A 14,647-nucleotide genomic window follows, 5' to 3' on the forward strand; every position below is an offset into this window, starting at 1 on the left:
CTTCATGCCTCATTTTCCTCATCTAAAAGTTTCACTCATTCATTGAACATCTACTTTGTGCCAGGCATTGCTTTAAGGAACTAGAGACACAGCAGTGAACAAAATGGAATCCTTGCCTTTGTGGAGTTTATCTTCTATTTGGGAGGAGAAAAAAGTAAACAGTTCGTAGGACAGATAATATATTGGCTGCTGATAAGTGTTGTGGAGAACAGTAAAGCAGAAGAAGGGAATATTTGGGCAGGGAAAGGACAAATTATATAAAGGTTGGTCAGGAAAGTCCCCCTTGGGAGGACAGTTGAGGACAGGTCTGAAAGAGATGTAAGAGGGATTTGCGTGGTTAGGGGAGGAACAGCATTTTGGGTAGAGGCTGTGTGGATGGAGATGACCTGGGACTTTTGAGGAAGAATAGAGTCCAAAATGACTGGAGATACTGAGCATGTGGCTTTGGACACTACTGCAAATAATTTGGCTATGGTTACTCTTACTGGAAGGTCTTGAACAGAGGAGGTGATATGACCTGAGTGTGTCAGGGTTACTCTGGCTGCTGTGTTGAGTAGACTTCAAAGGACAAAGTGAAAACATTATCACAGTAATTGAAGAGAGGCCACATAATAGTTTGAGTCATTGGGTGAGAGAAGTGATTGAATTGTGGCTAATACATGTGTTAGTCAGCTTTTCATTGCTATGACAAAATACCTGAGAAAATCAACTTCAGTAGGAAAGATTTACTTCGACTCAGTTTCAAAGGTTTCCATGGTTGCTTAGCTCCATTGTTTCTGGGTGTGTGGTGAGGCAAAACATCATGGCCGTGAGCACACGATATAGAGCAAAGCTGCTCACCTCACAGAAGCCAGAAGAAAGAGGGTGAGGGGAGGAAAGGGCCAGAGGCAAAATATACCCAATGACCTACTCCACCAACAAGGCCCCACCTCCTAAAGTTTCCACCACCTTCCAATAGCCCATTAAGCTATGAATTCATCAGTGGGTTAATCCCTTGGTGAGGTCAGAGCCCCCATGATCTATTCACTCCCACCTCCACCAGAGCCTCCACCTCTGATTATTGCTGCAATAGGGACCAAGCCCTAAACACATAAGCTTTTGGGGTGATGTTTCAGATCCAAACCATAACAATACATTGTTTTGAAGGTACAAAGAATATGCTGATTAGCTGTGGGGGTGTGAAAAAGAGGAGTCCAGGATTACTTCAATTTTTTTAGCCTGTTAATGGGGATTATTTCTGAGATAGGGCATGATATAGGAGGAACAGGTAGGGAAGTATAGAAGACCTGAAATTCAATTCTGGACATCCTAAGTTTGAAGTGCCAATTGAAAATGCAAGTGGATAAAATGAAACATGTACTACAGGGACAGAAAATGAGGTGATATTACTTTCCACCATAAGACTGAGGTTAAACTGTCCATTTTTTTGTTTAGGTTTGAAGACGCATGGACAACTGTGTAGAAATGTGATTGTATAAAACGGATTGTGATCTAATGGTAATAGAATCAGTAGTGGGACACTCAGATTCTTCTTGGCCCCTCTGTGTAGTTTTCCTTCCTTCTGGGAAGGGGGTCTTATGATCTAGAATCAAGTAAGTTGGGTCAGAGAATTTCTTCATTGCCATCTCTTACAGAGAAAGGCAGGGGAAAGTTAGGATACTAATTTTAGATTTCAGGGCTAACTATGGGGAAAATGAATAATAGTTTCTATGACTCGACTTGGGAAGAAGAATTGTAGTCTTTACAGCTTTCTTGGGAGGGGGATGAGAGGTAAGAGACAGGAGAGCGGTAGAAAGTCAGAGAATGTTTGCTCCTGAGGCCTTTTCTCTGGGGTATCATTTTCTGAGCCCCAGCACTGCCTATCAAACTATAGAAGTCATCAATAAATTAAAAAAAAAAGCCTGCTTTTGTTTTCAAGAAAGCAAGAGTAATCTCTATTGTGGTGTAGGGGAGAAGCTGAACTGATTGAGAGTAATTCAGTTTCTGTGTTTTCCTTGCATGGTACTAATATCTCCATGCAAATTTAAAGGTCCTGACACCAAATACACAATATAGAATGGACATATGCAACTCTTCACTTACTTGTGTTTTTAAGGATAGTTACAGAGTTAGAGAGTACTTATGACTAAGGATGTGAAGAGAGTGCTGTGCTCATATCAGTTTGGAGAAGTTACTGTATCCCAAATGAAGAAGGCTTTGAAGGTCGGAAATGAGTTACATGCTAGAAATTATAATACAGGCTTGTAGGGATACCTAGGGTCTGGCACGTAGTGGGGCTCAATGAATCTTAGTTTGATTTCTTTTCTACCCCCTCCCCCACCTTTTTTGGTGGTACTGGGGTTTGAACTCAGGGCCTTGCACTTGCTAGTTAGGCATTCTACCACTTGAGCCACTCTATCAGCTCTTTCTGTGTTATTTTTGAGATGGGGGTCTTGCTTCATGCCCCAGCTTGACCTGGACGATGATCCTCCCATTTGTGCTTCCCCATGTAGCTAAGTAGGACAGGTGCGGGCACTGCACCCAGCCATTGGTTGAGATGGGGGTCTTGTGAATTTTTTACTCAGACTGGCCTTGAACTGCAGTCTTCCCAATCTCTACCTCCAGTAGCTAGGACTACAGGCTTGAACCACTGCTATTTTTTTTCTTGAGAAGAATTCCATTTTATTAATTTTTGTGTCTGTCATAGGTACATAGCAAATGTACCTACTTCTAGACTTGAATTTAATCACTTTATGTATTAATGTTTCTAATGTACTGGAGACTGAAGGATCCGGTTAAGGTAAAGTGTAGTTTTTATTCTGGAGCACCATGCCCAGTAGAACTGTAATGGGAGCCATGTCAGTAATTTTAAGTTTTCTAGTATCTTCATTTTGAAAGGCAAAAAAGAAATGAATGAAATTAGTTTTACTGTCATTTAATCCAATGTGTTTAAAATATTAATATTTATATATATATTTATATATGCAGTCAATATGAATATTGATAAATTTTACTCTTTTAAACTAATTCTTTGAAAACCAGTGTGAATTTTACACCTGTGGAGCATCTCTGTTCAACAAGCCACATTTCAAGACCTACACAGCCACATGTGGCTAGGGGTGATCGTATTGCACAGTGAAGGACTGGGGGCAATGAGGAGGGTTTTTCTCTTCCTTTGTATTTTCAAGAGCCTGGTATCTGACTGTAGAAATGTGATGTGTCTGAGCCAGTCAGGCTCAGAAATTACTTGTCCCTTTTTGAAATGTAGCAAGCAGTTGCACAGTTGCTATTGTTGTACTTGAAGGAAATAGAGGGCAGATCTCAGACTTACATTGCTGTACCTGCTCTCACCTCCCACTGGTAGAAACACCAATAAAGAGCACAAAAGAAAGATCCAATAACATGAACAGTACTGTAGCTCCCACTTATTCAAGAGAATATGTTCTAAGATCCCCAGTAGATGCCTGAAATGGCAAGTACTATCAAACCCTATATGTACTAAGTTTTATTATATTCATATATATATACACGCACATATATATCATCTGTGATAAAGTTTAATTATTAAATAAGCATAATAAAAGATTAACAGTAACTAGTAATAAAATGGGATGACTATGACATACAGTAATAAAAGTTATTTAAAACTTATAAATTGCATTACAGTAAATTTTACATTTAATGTTTTTGAACTGCAGTTAACTGCTGGTAGCTGAAACTCTGGAATGTGAAAGTATGGCTAAGGGAGGAGTATGTATTGTATCCACAAACTTTTGCTTGTGTGGGCAGTCATCCTAATTGCTGCATTTTAAAGTGTTGCCTTTCTCTAATGTTTATGCTTAAAGTTTCTCTGTATTGAAAAAGCATAGGGAAAGGTGAGTGGGATACAACTTGAATTGGTAGCAAGAGATATTTTAGGAAATGATGCACAAAGAAAATAAAAACAAAGGAAAATTAGAAAAAATGTAGAGCCTTTAATCACAGAATAAATGAATCTTACGTTTTTGCTGATTAAAATGACTTCATATGCTTTTGTGAACTCAATCATATTTCTGTGTTACAAAATTCCTCTCTGACTGCAGAATGTTAATATTGACACTTAATGAGAGAGGCTGCTACAACCAACCCTGTTGCAATGGCTAATCTTTTTTTTTTCAGAACTGGGGATCGAACCTAAGGCCTTTTGCATGCTAAGCAAAGACTTAACCACTGAGCTACACCTCAGCCCCAACAGCTAATCTTGATGGTCAAGTTAATTGGATGGATACCTAGGAAATTAGTAAAGCACACTTCTGGGCATGTCTGTGAGGACATTTTTCAGAGAGGATTAGCAACAACCAAGGTGGGAAGACCCGTCCTGAATGTTGGCAGCTCATCCAATAGTCAAGATGGGGTCTAGATAGAGCAAAAGAGGAAGAAGGAGAAAGCTGCTATCATAGGCATGCCACTTCTCACTCTCTGTGCTTCCTGACTGCCATGAAGCAACTTTGCTCTGCCATATGCTCCCACCATGATGTTCTGCCTCACTATGGGCACAGAAGGAGCAGGGCCAAGTGACCATGTATTGAAAGCCTTTGAACTATTTCTGTCAGGAATTTATCACAGTGGTGAAAGTCTGAATACTACAATTATTCTCAGCACTTTTTATGTATTAATTTATTTAATCCTTTTAATAGTCTTATGCCTCTTGTAATAGAACTATGACGGGTTTGAATCTCAGCTCTGTCATTTATTATCTATGAAGCTCTCCAAGACTCAGTTTTTAAAATACGTAGCATATTTTTATGGTTTGGACATGAAGTGTCCCTCAGAGGTTCATGTGTTGAGGCTTGGTCCCCAGTTGGTGGATCATGAAGGCACTAACTTCATCTGTACATTATTCCACTGAGGAGTTCATAGCCAAATGGGTTATTAGGAGGTAGTCCTGGCTGGGGGAAGTAGGTCACTGGGGGCATGCCTCTGAAGGGGATCTTATCCCTGAACACTTCCTTCTGTCTTTCTGTTTTCTGCCACGAGGTGAGCAGCTTTGCTCTATCACATCCTCCTGCCACCATGATGTTCTGCTTTACCACAGGTCCATAGCAATGGAGCAAGCTGACTCTGAACTAAAACTTCTAAAATCAGCATCTAAAATAGATTCTTCTTCCCTTAAGTTGGTTGATTTTCTCAGGTCTTTGTCACAGCAATGGAAAATTGACTAATACACATATCGATAATAATATAACCCATTTCCTACAATTGTGAAAATTAATTTGATGTAAGTGTAAAGCTTTATATACATAGTAAAGTATTAATACACATTCCTACTATTATTGATGGAAAATAGTTACTTTGTAAACCTTGAGGGAAGAGGCTTCAAAAATTCTATGGCAAGGAGGCCACAGGGAAAAAAGTCACCAACATGAGATTTATTTATTTATTTATTTTTAAAATTTTTATTTTATTCATATGTGCATACAATATTTGGGTCATTTCTGCCCCTCCCTTACCCCCCCACCCTCTCCCTCTCCCCCCTACCCCCTCGCTACCCAGCAGAAACTATTCTGCCCTTATCTCTAATTTTGTTGAAGACAGAGTATAAGTAATAATAGGAAGGAACAAGGGTTTTTGCTGGTTGAGATAAGGATAGCTATACAGGGAGTTGACTCGCATTGATTTCCCGTGCATGTGTGTTACCTTCTAGGTTAATTCTTTTTGATCTAACCTTTTCTCTAGTTCCTGGTCCCCTTCTCCTATTGGCCTCAGTTGCTTTTAAGGTATCTGCCTTAGTTTCTCTGCATTAAGGGCAACAAATGCTAGCTAATTTTTTAGGTGTCTTACCTATCCTCATATCTCCCTTGTGTGCTTTTGCTTAATCATGTGATCAAAGTCCAATCCCCTTGTTGTGTTTGCCCTTGATCTAATGTCTGCATATGAGGGAGAACATACGATTTTTGGTCTTTTGGGCCAGGCTAGCCTCACTCAGAATGTTGTTCTCCAATTCCATCCATTTACCAGCGAATGATAACATTTCATTCTTCTTCATGGCTGCATAAAATTCCATTGTGTATTTGGGCCTGGCAGAATGGCTCCTGCAAAGAAGGATGGCAAAAAGAAGGGTCATTCTGCTATCAACAAGATGTTGACCGGAGAATACACCATCAACATTCACAAGCAGATCCAATCCATGGAGTGGGCTTTAAGAAGCATGCCCCTTGGGTACTCAAAGAGATCTGGAAATTTGCCATGAAGGAGATGGGGATTCCAGATGTGTGCATTAATACCAGGCTCAACAAAGCTGTCAGGACCAAAGGAATAAGGAATGTCTCAAATCATATCTGTGTGTGGTTATCCAGAAAACGTAATGAGGATGAAGACTCACTAAACAAGCGTTACACTTTGGTGATCTGTGTCCCCGTTACCACATTCAAAAATCTATAGACCATGTCGATGAGAACATCTGAGTGAAAATAAAGTTATAAAAGTGCAAAAACAAAAAACCCTACAATTTCTCTTGTCTGTGTATTAGAAAGTCTGGGAGCCTATATTGATAGTCAAGGATTAGGGCACTCTTATGAAAGTGCCTCAATCAAGAACTCACTCCAACATGTTAAAATTTTTTATTATAAATTTTTATTAGGATATATTCATTATACAGGGGGATTTGTATTGACAATTCTGATTAGACTTATATTGTACATTATTTACATTGCCCCTATCATCTGTCCCCCTCAGCTCCCTTCCCACCCCATTTAAAGCAACTGGAAAAGGTTTTTTAGTTCAGTTTCATATAGGTGTATGAAGTCCATCAACCATACACTGTCACCTTAATCTCCTTCCTTCACCGTCTCCTCTCCCACTATATTCCCCTGCACACACTGTGCCTACTTATCAGTCCTGATTTTTGTTATTAATATTTAAGTTGACGTTCAAAGGGGTGTCTCAATGTATGCCCACTGTGAGTGTGCTTTACTTTCATCCATTCAGTCCTTTTGAATACTCTCCCTTGCCCCTTTACCTTCCAACCTCCATTTTTCAACAGTTTTCAATGCACATCCTTAAATCCTTTGCCTTTACATCTTATGGCACGTGATATTACTGATGCTCTATCATTCTCTTTTCTTTTCCCTCTTTCCCAGAGTTCCATACAGTAGTTCCACTGTTACAAACATGCTGTACATCTGAGTTTGTACATGATCATGCTTGTTTTTGTGTATGTTTATTTTTGGATCTGTCAACCATGTATGAGAGAAAACGTGGCTTTTGTGTTTCTGATCCTGGCTAACTTCACTTAGCATGATGCCCTCCAATTGCTTCCATTTACCTTTCAAACTCCATGTCATTATTCCTGTGGCTGAGTAATACTCCACTGTGTATATGCACCACAATTTCATGGTCCATTCATTGGTTGTAGGGCATCTGGGCTGTTTCCAGAGCTGGGCTATTGTGAATAGTGTTGCAGTGGACATCAGTGTACAGTTGTCTCTACTGTATCCTGTCTTACAGTCTGTTGGGTAGATGCCCAGGAACAGTATCACTGGATCAAATAGTAGTTCTCTCTCTAGTTTTTTGAGGAATCTCCATACTGCTTTCCACAGTGGTTATACTAACTTGCATTCCCACCAAGGTTCCTGTTTCACCACCTCCTCAACAGCATTTGTTGTGATTATTACCCTTGATGATGGCCATTTTAACTGGGGTGAGATGAAATCTAAGTGTTGTTTTGATTTGTGTCTCTTATAATCAGAGAAGTTGAACACTTCTTTGTGTATTTACTGGTCATTTGTACCTCTTCCTTTGAGAATTCCCTGTTTAATTCATACAGCCATTTCTTCATTGGGGTGTCAATTCTTTGGGGGCTGAGTTTTTTGAGTTCCCTGTAGATTCTGGATATTTGTCTCTTATCGGACGAGTAGCTGGCAAAGAGTTTCTCCTATTCTGTGGGCTGTCTCTTGAGTCTGGTGACTGTTTCCATTGTCGTGCAGAAGCTCTGTAGTTTGATGCAGTCCCATTTGTTCATTGTTTCTCTTAGATGCTGAGTATTTGGAGATCTGTTTAGGAATTCATTCCCTATACCTGTCTGTTCCAGAATACTTTCTACTGCTTCTTGGAGTTGTTTCAGAGCTTCAGGCCTTATATTAAAGTCTTTGATCCACTTTAGAGTTGATTTTGGTACAGGGTGAAAGACAGTCTCCTACATGTGGATATCCAGTTTTCCCAGCAGCATTTGTTGAAGAGGCTGTCTTTTCTCCATCGTGTGTTTTGGGTTCCTTTGTTGAAGATCAGTGGGCTATAGATGCGTGGGCTTATGTATGGGTCTTCTGTTCTGATCCATTGGTCTTCCTATCTGCTTTTGTGTCAGTACCATGCTGTTTTTATTGTTAGGGCTCTGTAGTATAGTTTGAAATCCAGTATTGAGATGCCTCCAGCATTGGATTTTTTGCTCAGAATTGCTTTGGTTATTTGAGGTCTTTTGTGTTTCCATTTTGTATTTCACAATTGCCTTCTCTATTTCTGTGCAGAATGTCTCTAGAATTTAGATAGGGATTATGTTGAACATGTAGATTGCTTTTGGTAGTATGGCCATTTTCATGATGTTGATTCTGCAATCCATGAGCATGGAAGGTCTTTCCATCTTCTGATGTCTTCTTTGATTTCTCTCTTCAGTGGTTTATAGTTTTCATTAACAAGGTCTTTGGTTTCTTTTGTTAAATTTATTCCAAGGTACTTTATACAGTGTTTGAGGCTATTGTAAACTTGATTTCTTTCTCAGTCTGTGAGTTGTTGGTGTATAGAAAAGCTACCAATTTCTGTATGTTAATTTTGTATCCTGCTACTTTGCCAAAAGAGTTTATGATTTCTAGTAGTTTTTTGGTAGAGTTTTTGGGATCTCAGGTATATGATCATGTCATCTGCAAATAGGGATAGTTTGGCTTCTTTCTTCCTTATTTGAATCCCTTTTATTTCTTGTTCTTTCTTATTGTTTTCAATGGGAATTCCAAAACTGTACTGAATAGGAGTGGGGAAAGCAGAACAGCCCTGTTTTGTTCCTGACTTGAACAAGATGTTTCAGATGTTCTCCATTTAGTATGAAGTTGGTTCTAAGTTTGTCATATATAGCCTTTATCATGTTGAGGAACATTCCTTTTATTCCTAGTTTCTTTAGTGCTGTTATCATGAAAAAGTGTTTGATTTTGTCAAAGTTTTTTTCTGCATCTATTGAGAGAATCATGTGGTTTTTGTCCTTGCTTCTGTTTATACGCTGTATTATGTTTATGGATTTATGTAGGTTGAACCATCCTTGCATCCCTGGAATGAAACTGACTTGGTTATGGTGTATGATCTTTTTGACATGTTGTTGAATTATGTTTGCCACATTTTGTTAAGAATCTTTGCATCTATATTCATTAAAGATTTTGGTCTATAATTCTCTTTTCTGGTTATGCCTTTGTTTTGTTTTGGAATGAGTGTAATACTGGCTTCATAGAATGAGTTTGGTAGTGTTCCTTCCCTTTCTATTTCCTGGAAAAGTTTGAGGAGTATTGGTGTTAGTTTTTCTTTAAAGGTTTGGTAAAATTTGGCCATGAATCCATCAGTTCCTGGGCTCTTCTTTGTAGGGAGACTTTTTATTACTGCTTTAATTTCATTGTACGTGATAGCAGTACTTAGGTGGTTAATATCTTCTTGGTTCAATTTTGGTTGGTTATATGCATCTAGAAATTTATCCATTTCATTGAGATTTTCCAGTTTACTTGAATATGTGTTTTCAGAGTACTCTCTAATGATTCTCTGGATTTCATTAATATTTGTGATTGTGTCCCCTTTTTCATCTCTAATTTTATCAATTTAGGTCTTCTCTGTCCTCCATTTTGTCATTTGGCTAAGGGTTTGTTGATATTGTTAATATTTTCAAAGAACCAACTTTTTGTTTCATTGATTCTTTGTGTGGTTTGTTTGGTTTCAATCTCATTTATCTCAGCCTTGATCTTTATTATTTCTCTCCATCTGCTGGTTTCGGGTTTGGTTTGTTTTTCTAAAAGCTTAAGATGCATCATTAGATTGTTTACTTGAGAGGCTCTGTTTTTTTAATGTAGGCAAGTATAGCTATATACTTTCCCCTTAGCACAGCCTTTTCTGTGTCCCACAGGTTCTGGTAGGCTGTATTTTCATTTTCACTGGATTCTAGGAACTTTTTGATTTCTTTCCTTATTACTTCAGTCACCCATTGGTTTTTCAGCAATGTGTTTTTCAGTCTCCATGTGTTTGAATATTTTCTAAGGTGTCTTTTGCTGTTGAGGTCTAGTTTTATTTCATTGTGGTATGATATGATGCAGGCAGTTATTTTGATTTTCTTGAATTTGTTGAGACTTGCTTTGTGTCCCAAAGTATGATGTTTTGAAGAAAGTTCCATGAGCTGCAGAAATGAATGTGTATTGCCTAGTTGTTGGGTGGAATACTCCATAGCTATCAACCATGTCTTTTTGGTCTAATGTGTAGAGTAGCTCTGAAGTTTCTTTGTTGATCTTTTGTCTGGATGACCTATCTGTTGGTGATAGTGGGGTATTTGGGTCTCCCACTATCACTGTGTTAGTGTCTATCTGTACTGTTAGTGTCACTAGAGGTTTTTTTTTTATGTAGATGGGTGCCCCTGTGTTTGGTGCATATATGTTATGGATTGATACATCCTCTTGATGAATTGTTCTTTTCATTATTATGAAGTGACCTTCTAATTGATTTTAGTCTGGCCTACTTTGTCAGATAAGTATGGGTACTCATGCTTGTTTTTGGGGTCCATTTGCCTAGAAAGCTTTTTTCCAGCCTTTGACTCTAAGCCAGTGTTTATTTTTCTTCAATGAGATGAGTCTCTTGAAGCAACAACATATGGTTTGATGATGTTTTTTAACCCAATTTTCTATTCTTTATCTTTTGATTGGGGCATTGAGGCCAATTATATTCAGTTATTAATATTGAGAGGTTCCTGTTGTTTCCAGTCATTCTTGTTCTCCTGTTTAGTTTTACCTACCCCTTGTTTACTGGTCTGCTTGTGCAAAAGGGTTTATTCTTTCTTGAGTCTTCCTGTCTCACTCTAGTTTCTTCTTCTATATGTAAAAGTCCTTTAAGTATATTCTATAGTGCTGACTTGGTGGCCGCAAATTCCTTTAGTTTTTCCTTGTGGAAGGTTTTAATTTCTCCTTCAATTAAGAAGGATAGTTTTTCTGGGCAGAGTAGTCTAGGTTGACAGTTGTTTTTGTTTAGGGCCTGAATTATGTTTTTTCATAACCTTCTTGCGTTTAGAGTTTGAGTTGAGAAATCTGCTGTTATTCTAATGGGGTTGCCTTTATATGTGACTTGTCCTTTCTCTGTTGCAGCTTTCAGAATTCTTTGTTCTGTGTGCTGGGTGTTTTGATTATGATGTGCTTGGGGGGGTTTCTTTTTTGGTCCTGACGGTTTGGTATTCTATAAGCTTCCTGTACTTGGGTGACTCTCTTTCTTGAGCTTAGGGATGTTTTCTGCTATTATTCTATTGAATAGGTTGTCAGTGCCTTTAGTTTGTATCTCCTCTCCTTCTACACCCATGATTCATAGGTTTGTTCTTTTCATGGTGTCCCAGATATCTTGCATGTTCTATTTGTATTTTCTTAGCATTCTTTCATTATCTTTTATTATTTGGTCTAATTCCTCTATTTTGTCTTCCATTCCTGGTACTTTATTTTCAACTTGCTCCACTCTGTTCACCAAGCTTTCAATTGTGAAATTTATTTGGGAGAGTTGGTTATTTTGGATTGATTATTTTTCAGGGTTTCCATAGCTTTATTGATTTATTCTTTCAAAATCTTCTTAATTTCATTCATCTGTTTGTATTCTCTTTGAGGTCAAATACTAACTTTTGTGTTTGTTCTTTGAGGTCGTTAATCATTTTTACTATTGTTTTTTGGAATTCATTATTTGATAGCTCCTCTTCTACGCAGGTGTTTGGATCCTTAGTGGTGGAATTGGCTTTTGATGGAGAATGGTTGTCTTACTGTTTCATTCTGCATTGAGATTTATGCATTAGAAGTCGGTTTTGGTTAGGGTTTTAATTCTTTGTGCTCCTCTAGTTGGGGTTTTGAGTATTTTTCTCCTGGAACTCCAGCAGTGTTCCTCAGAGAGGTGTATGCTAGGTATGTTACTCCTTGCAGGGTTTGTGTTGTGGTGCCAAATACCTGTTTTCTCTCCTAAGTGAGGGGGCTGGAGTTCCCATCCTTTGATGGGGGTGCAGGGGCTCTTCTGCAGGAGCAGTGGGAGTGCTGGGTTTCTTTGCACTGTGGGAGGCAGGCCTCCTAGCACCAGCAAAGTAGAGACTACCACTCAGTGGAGGAGCTGGGGTTCCACCTCTTGGGCAGGAACCCCAAGGAAACTCCTTCTGAAGGGAGATGCAGTGTGAAGTGTTGGGCTTCTGTGTACCTTGGGGGCACAGGGCTTCTGGTGCTGCCTGCAAAGTAGCAGGTTATAGCATTCCTCCCCTCTGTAGGGAATCTAGTATTCTTGCTCTTGGACAGGGGAGTAAGCGTTCTCTTGCTGTCAGGGACAGTGGGGAGGCTGGGCCTCCATCCTATGTGGGGAAGGAAGCCTCCTGGCACTAGCAGAATAACAAAGCCTGGAGCTTGGGGTTCACTTCGGTGTGTGGCAGGCTTCTGGCACTGAGTAGCAAGTTGAGGGTACCTGTGGAGCAGCTAAGTCAGTGGGCTTCACTCTTCTGGTGCCTACAAGGCAGCAGAAGCCCTGGGGTCTACTTGTGTTGGGATGTGGGCTTCCAAGAGGGAGAGCAGCTGGTGCAGGCATGGGGGACCCAAGTTTGCAGGGAGCACAGCCCCTGAGGCTTGCTTGTTGGTGCTGGGCTACCTGGAGCCATGGCAACTGCTGCAGGCATGGGAGAACCAAGCCTTTGGACAGCAGTAGTTCTTGGGCCTGCTTTCCAATCATGGGCTCCAGAAGGGTAGTGCAGTAGCACTGCAAGCATGGGCGACCAAGCCTTCGGATAGCGGGGGCCCTGGGGCCTGATTTCCTACATGGGCTTCAGGGAGTGCAGTTGAGTGGTTCTGCTGCCCCAGCTCAGGAAAACCAAGCCTGCAAGCAGTGGGAGTTCTGGGGCCTGATTTCCCACATGGGCTTCAGAAAGCACAGTTCAGCGGTGCTGCTTTCAGGGGAGAACAAAGCCTGCTGGCTTATGTCTTCTGTTAACTGTGGAGCAGCAGGAGTTGTGGGTTTTAGAATTTTAGGTTAGGAACACTGAGTGTTTCCCCAGGGACACTTACAGGTTTACACTGGTTGTTAACTCTGTTGGTGATCATCTCACTTAAGACCCCAGAAAGGGGTTAATACCAAAGAACAGGAACCAAAAAGTGGGTAAGAAGGAGGATAATAGAAAGGAAGGTGAGATGTGACTATTGGGTGTCAGATGTGACTCTAATAATTTTAAGTGTGCCCTCTTAATTTTCCCAGCTACTTTGGATGTACATGTCTCACCCGTTTTGTAGGTGAGAAAACTGAAGTGTAGAAAGATTATGTGTTTTGCCCAAGGTAACATCAGGAAAGTTGGGAGGCAGGATTCAGACTTAAGCCTGGCTGATATAAAAATCTCAAGCCCAGTGACTGCCACCTCAAAGAAAGCACAAAGGGGATCAAATTCTAGGAGGGCAAGAGTGACTGAATTCCAAGATGAGTGCTCTCAGAAAAGCTAACATGTATAACATCTAAAGTAGCACCACTGAGTCAATAGCCCTCCTTCTCTGTCTCGGCATCAACTCAGATGCATTTTAATCTACAGAGGCCAGCTCAGAGACAAGCACTTCATTGACATATGACAGCATTTCATTGGGAAGGCAGGAGTTCTACACTTGCTGCTACTTTAGTCCATCCAGAAAATCCTCAGTTTTGTTACTTAGTGGAAATCAGCTGCACTCATTGCTAAGATTTTTATAAATGAAAATTCCTAAATAAAAAAAATTAAGATATATTCATCATAATGGAGTTGTTTCTAAACGTCTTTTGTCAGTTCAGGGCTGATAGCAAGTACCATGGACTGGAACAGATGTTTGGTTCTCACAGTTCTAGAAGCTGGGGATTCCAAGAACAACATGCTAAAAAATTCATCTCCTGGATTATAGATAGCTGGCTTCTCACACAACTGTATCTTCACTTAACAGAAGAGAGAGCTGTTTGCTTTTTTTTTTTTTTTTGTCTTTTTTGATGGTACTAAGGTTTGAACTCAGGGCCTCATGCTTGCTAGGAAGGTGCTCTACCACTTTAGCTACTCTGCCAGCCCTTTTTTGTGTCGGATATTTTCAAGATAGGGTCTTGCAAACTATCTTAGAAGACTGTGGTCTAGAACCACAGTCTTCCTGATCACTCCCTCCCCCAGTAGCTAGAATTACAGGTGTGATCCACCAGTGCCCAACAGCTACCTCTTATAAGGACATTAATTCCATATTAGGGGCTCTCTCCCTTTTGTCTCATTGAAGGCTAAACACCTCCCAATGCCCTGCCTCCTAGTACCAGCACATTGCAGTTAAGGAGTTTCAGTGTGTGAATTTCCAAGGCACAAACATCTGATTCATATCACTAGCAAAAGCAAAATAATACATTCATACTATAGAGCTTAGCAGTTGGCAACGTAAATTCACACAAATCATCTCACCTGAACCCCAGG

General features: G+C 40.0%; 1 long non-coding RNA gene and 1 pseudogene across 11 annotated transcripts in view; both read left to right on the top strand.

The window, feature by feature from the left end:
- Positions 1-14,647, top strand: part of LOC141424105 (uncharacterized) — a 44,309-nt gene that overhangs the window by 16,291 nt on the left and 13,371 nt on the right. The gene's annotated exons all lie outside the window — the stretch shown is intronic.
- LOC141424104 (large ribosomal subunit protein eL31-like) lies at positions 5,508-7,036 on the top strand (annotated as a pseudogene).

Source organism: Castor canadensis, chromosome 6 (genome assembly GCF_047511655.1).
Source record: "Castor canadensis chromosome 6, mCasCan1.hap1v2, whole genome shotgun sequence".
Taxonomy (NCBI): Eukaryota; Metazoa; Chordata; class Mammalia; order Rodentia; family Castoridae; genus Castor; species Castor canadensis.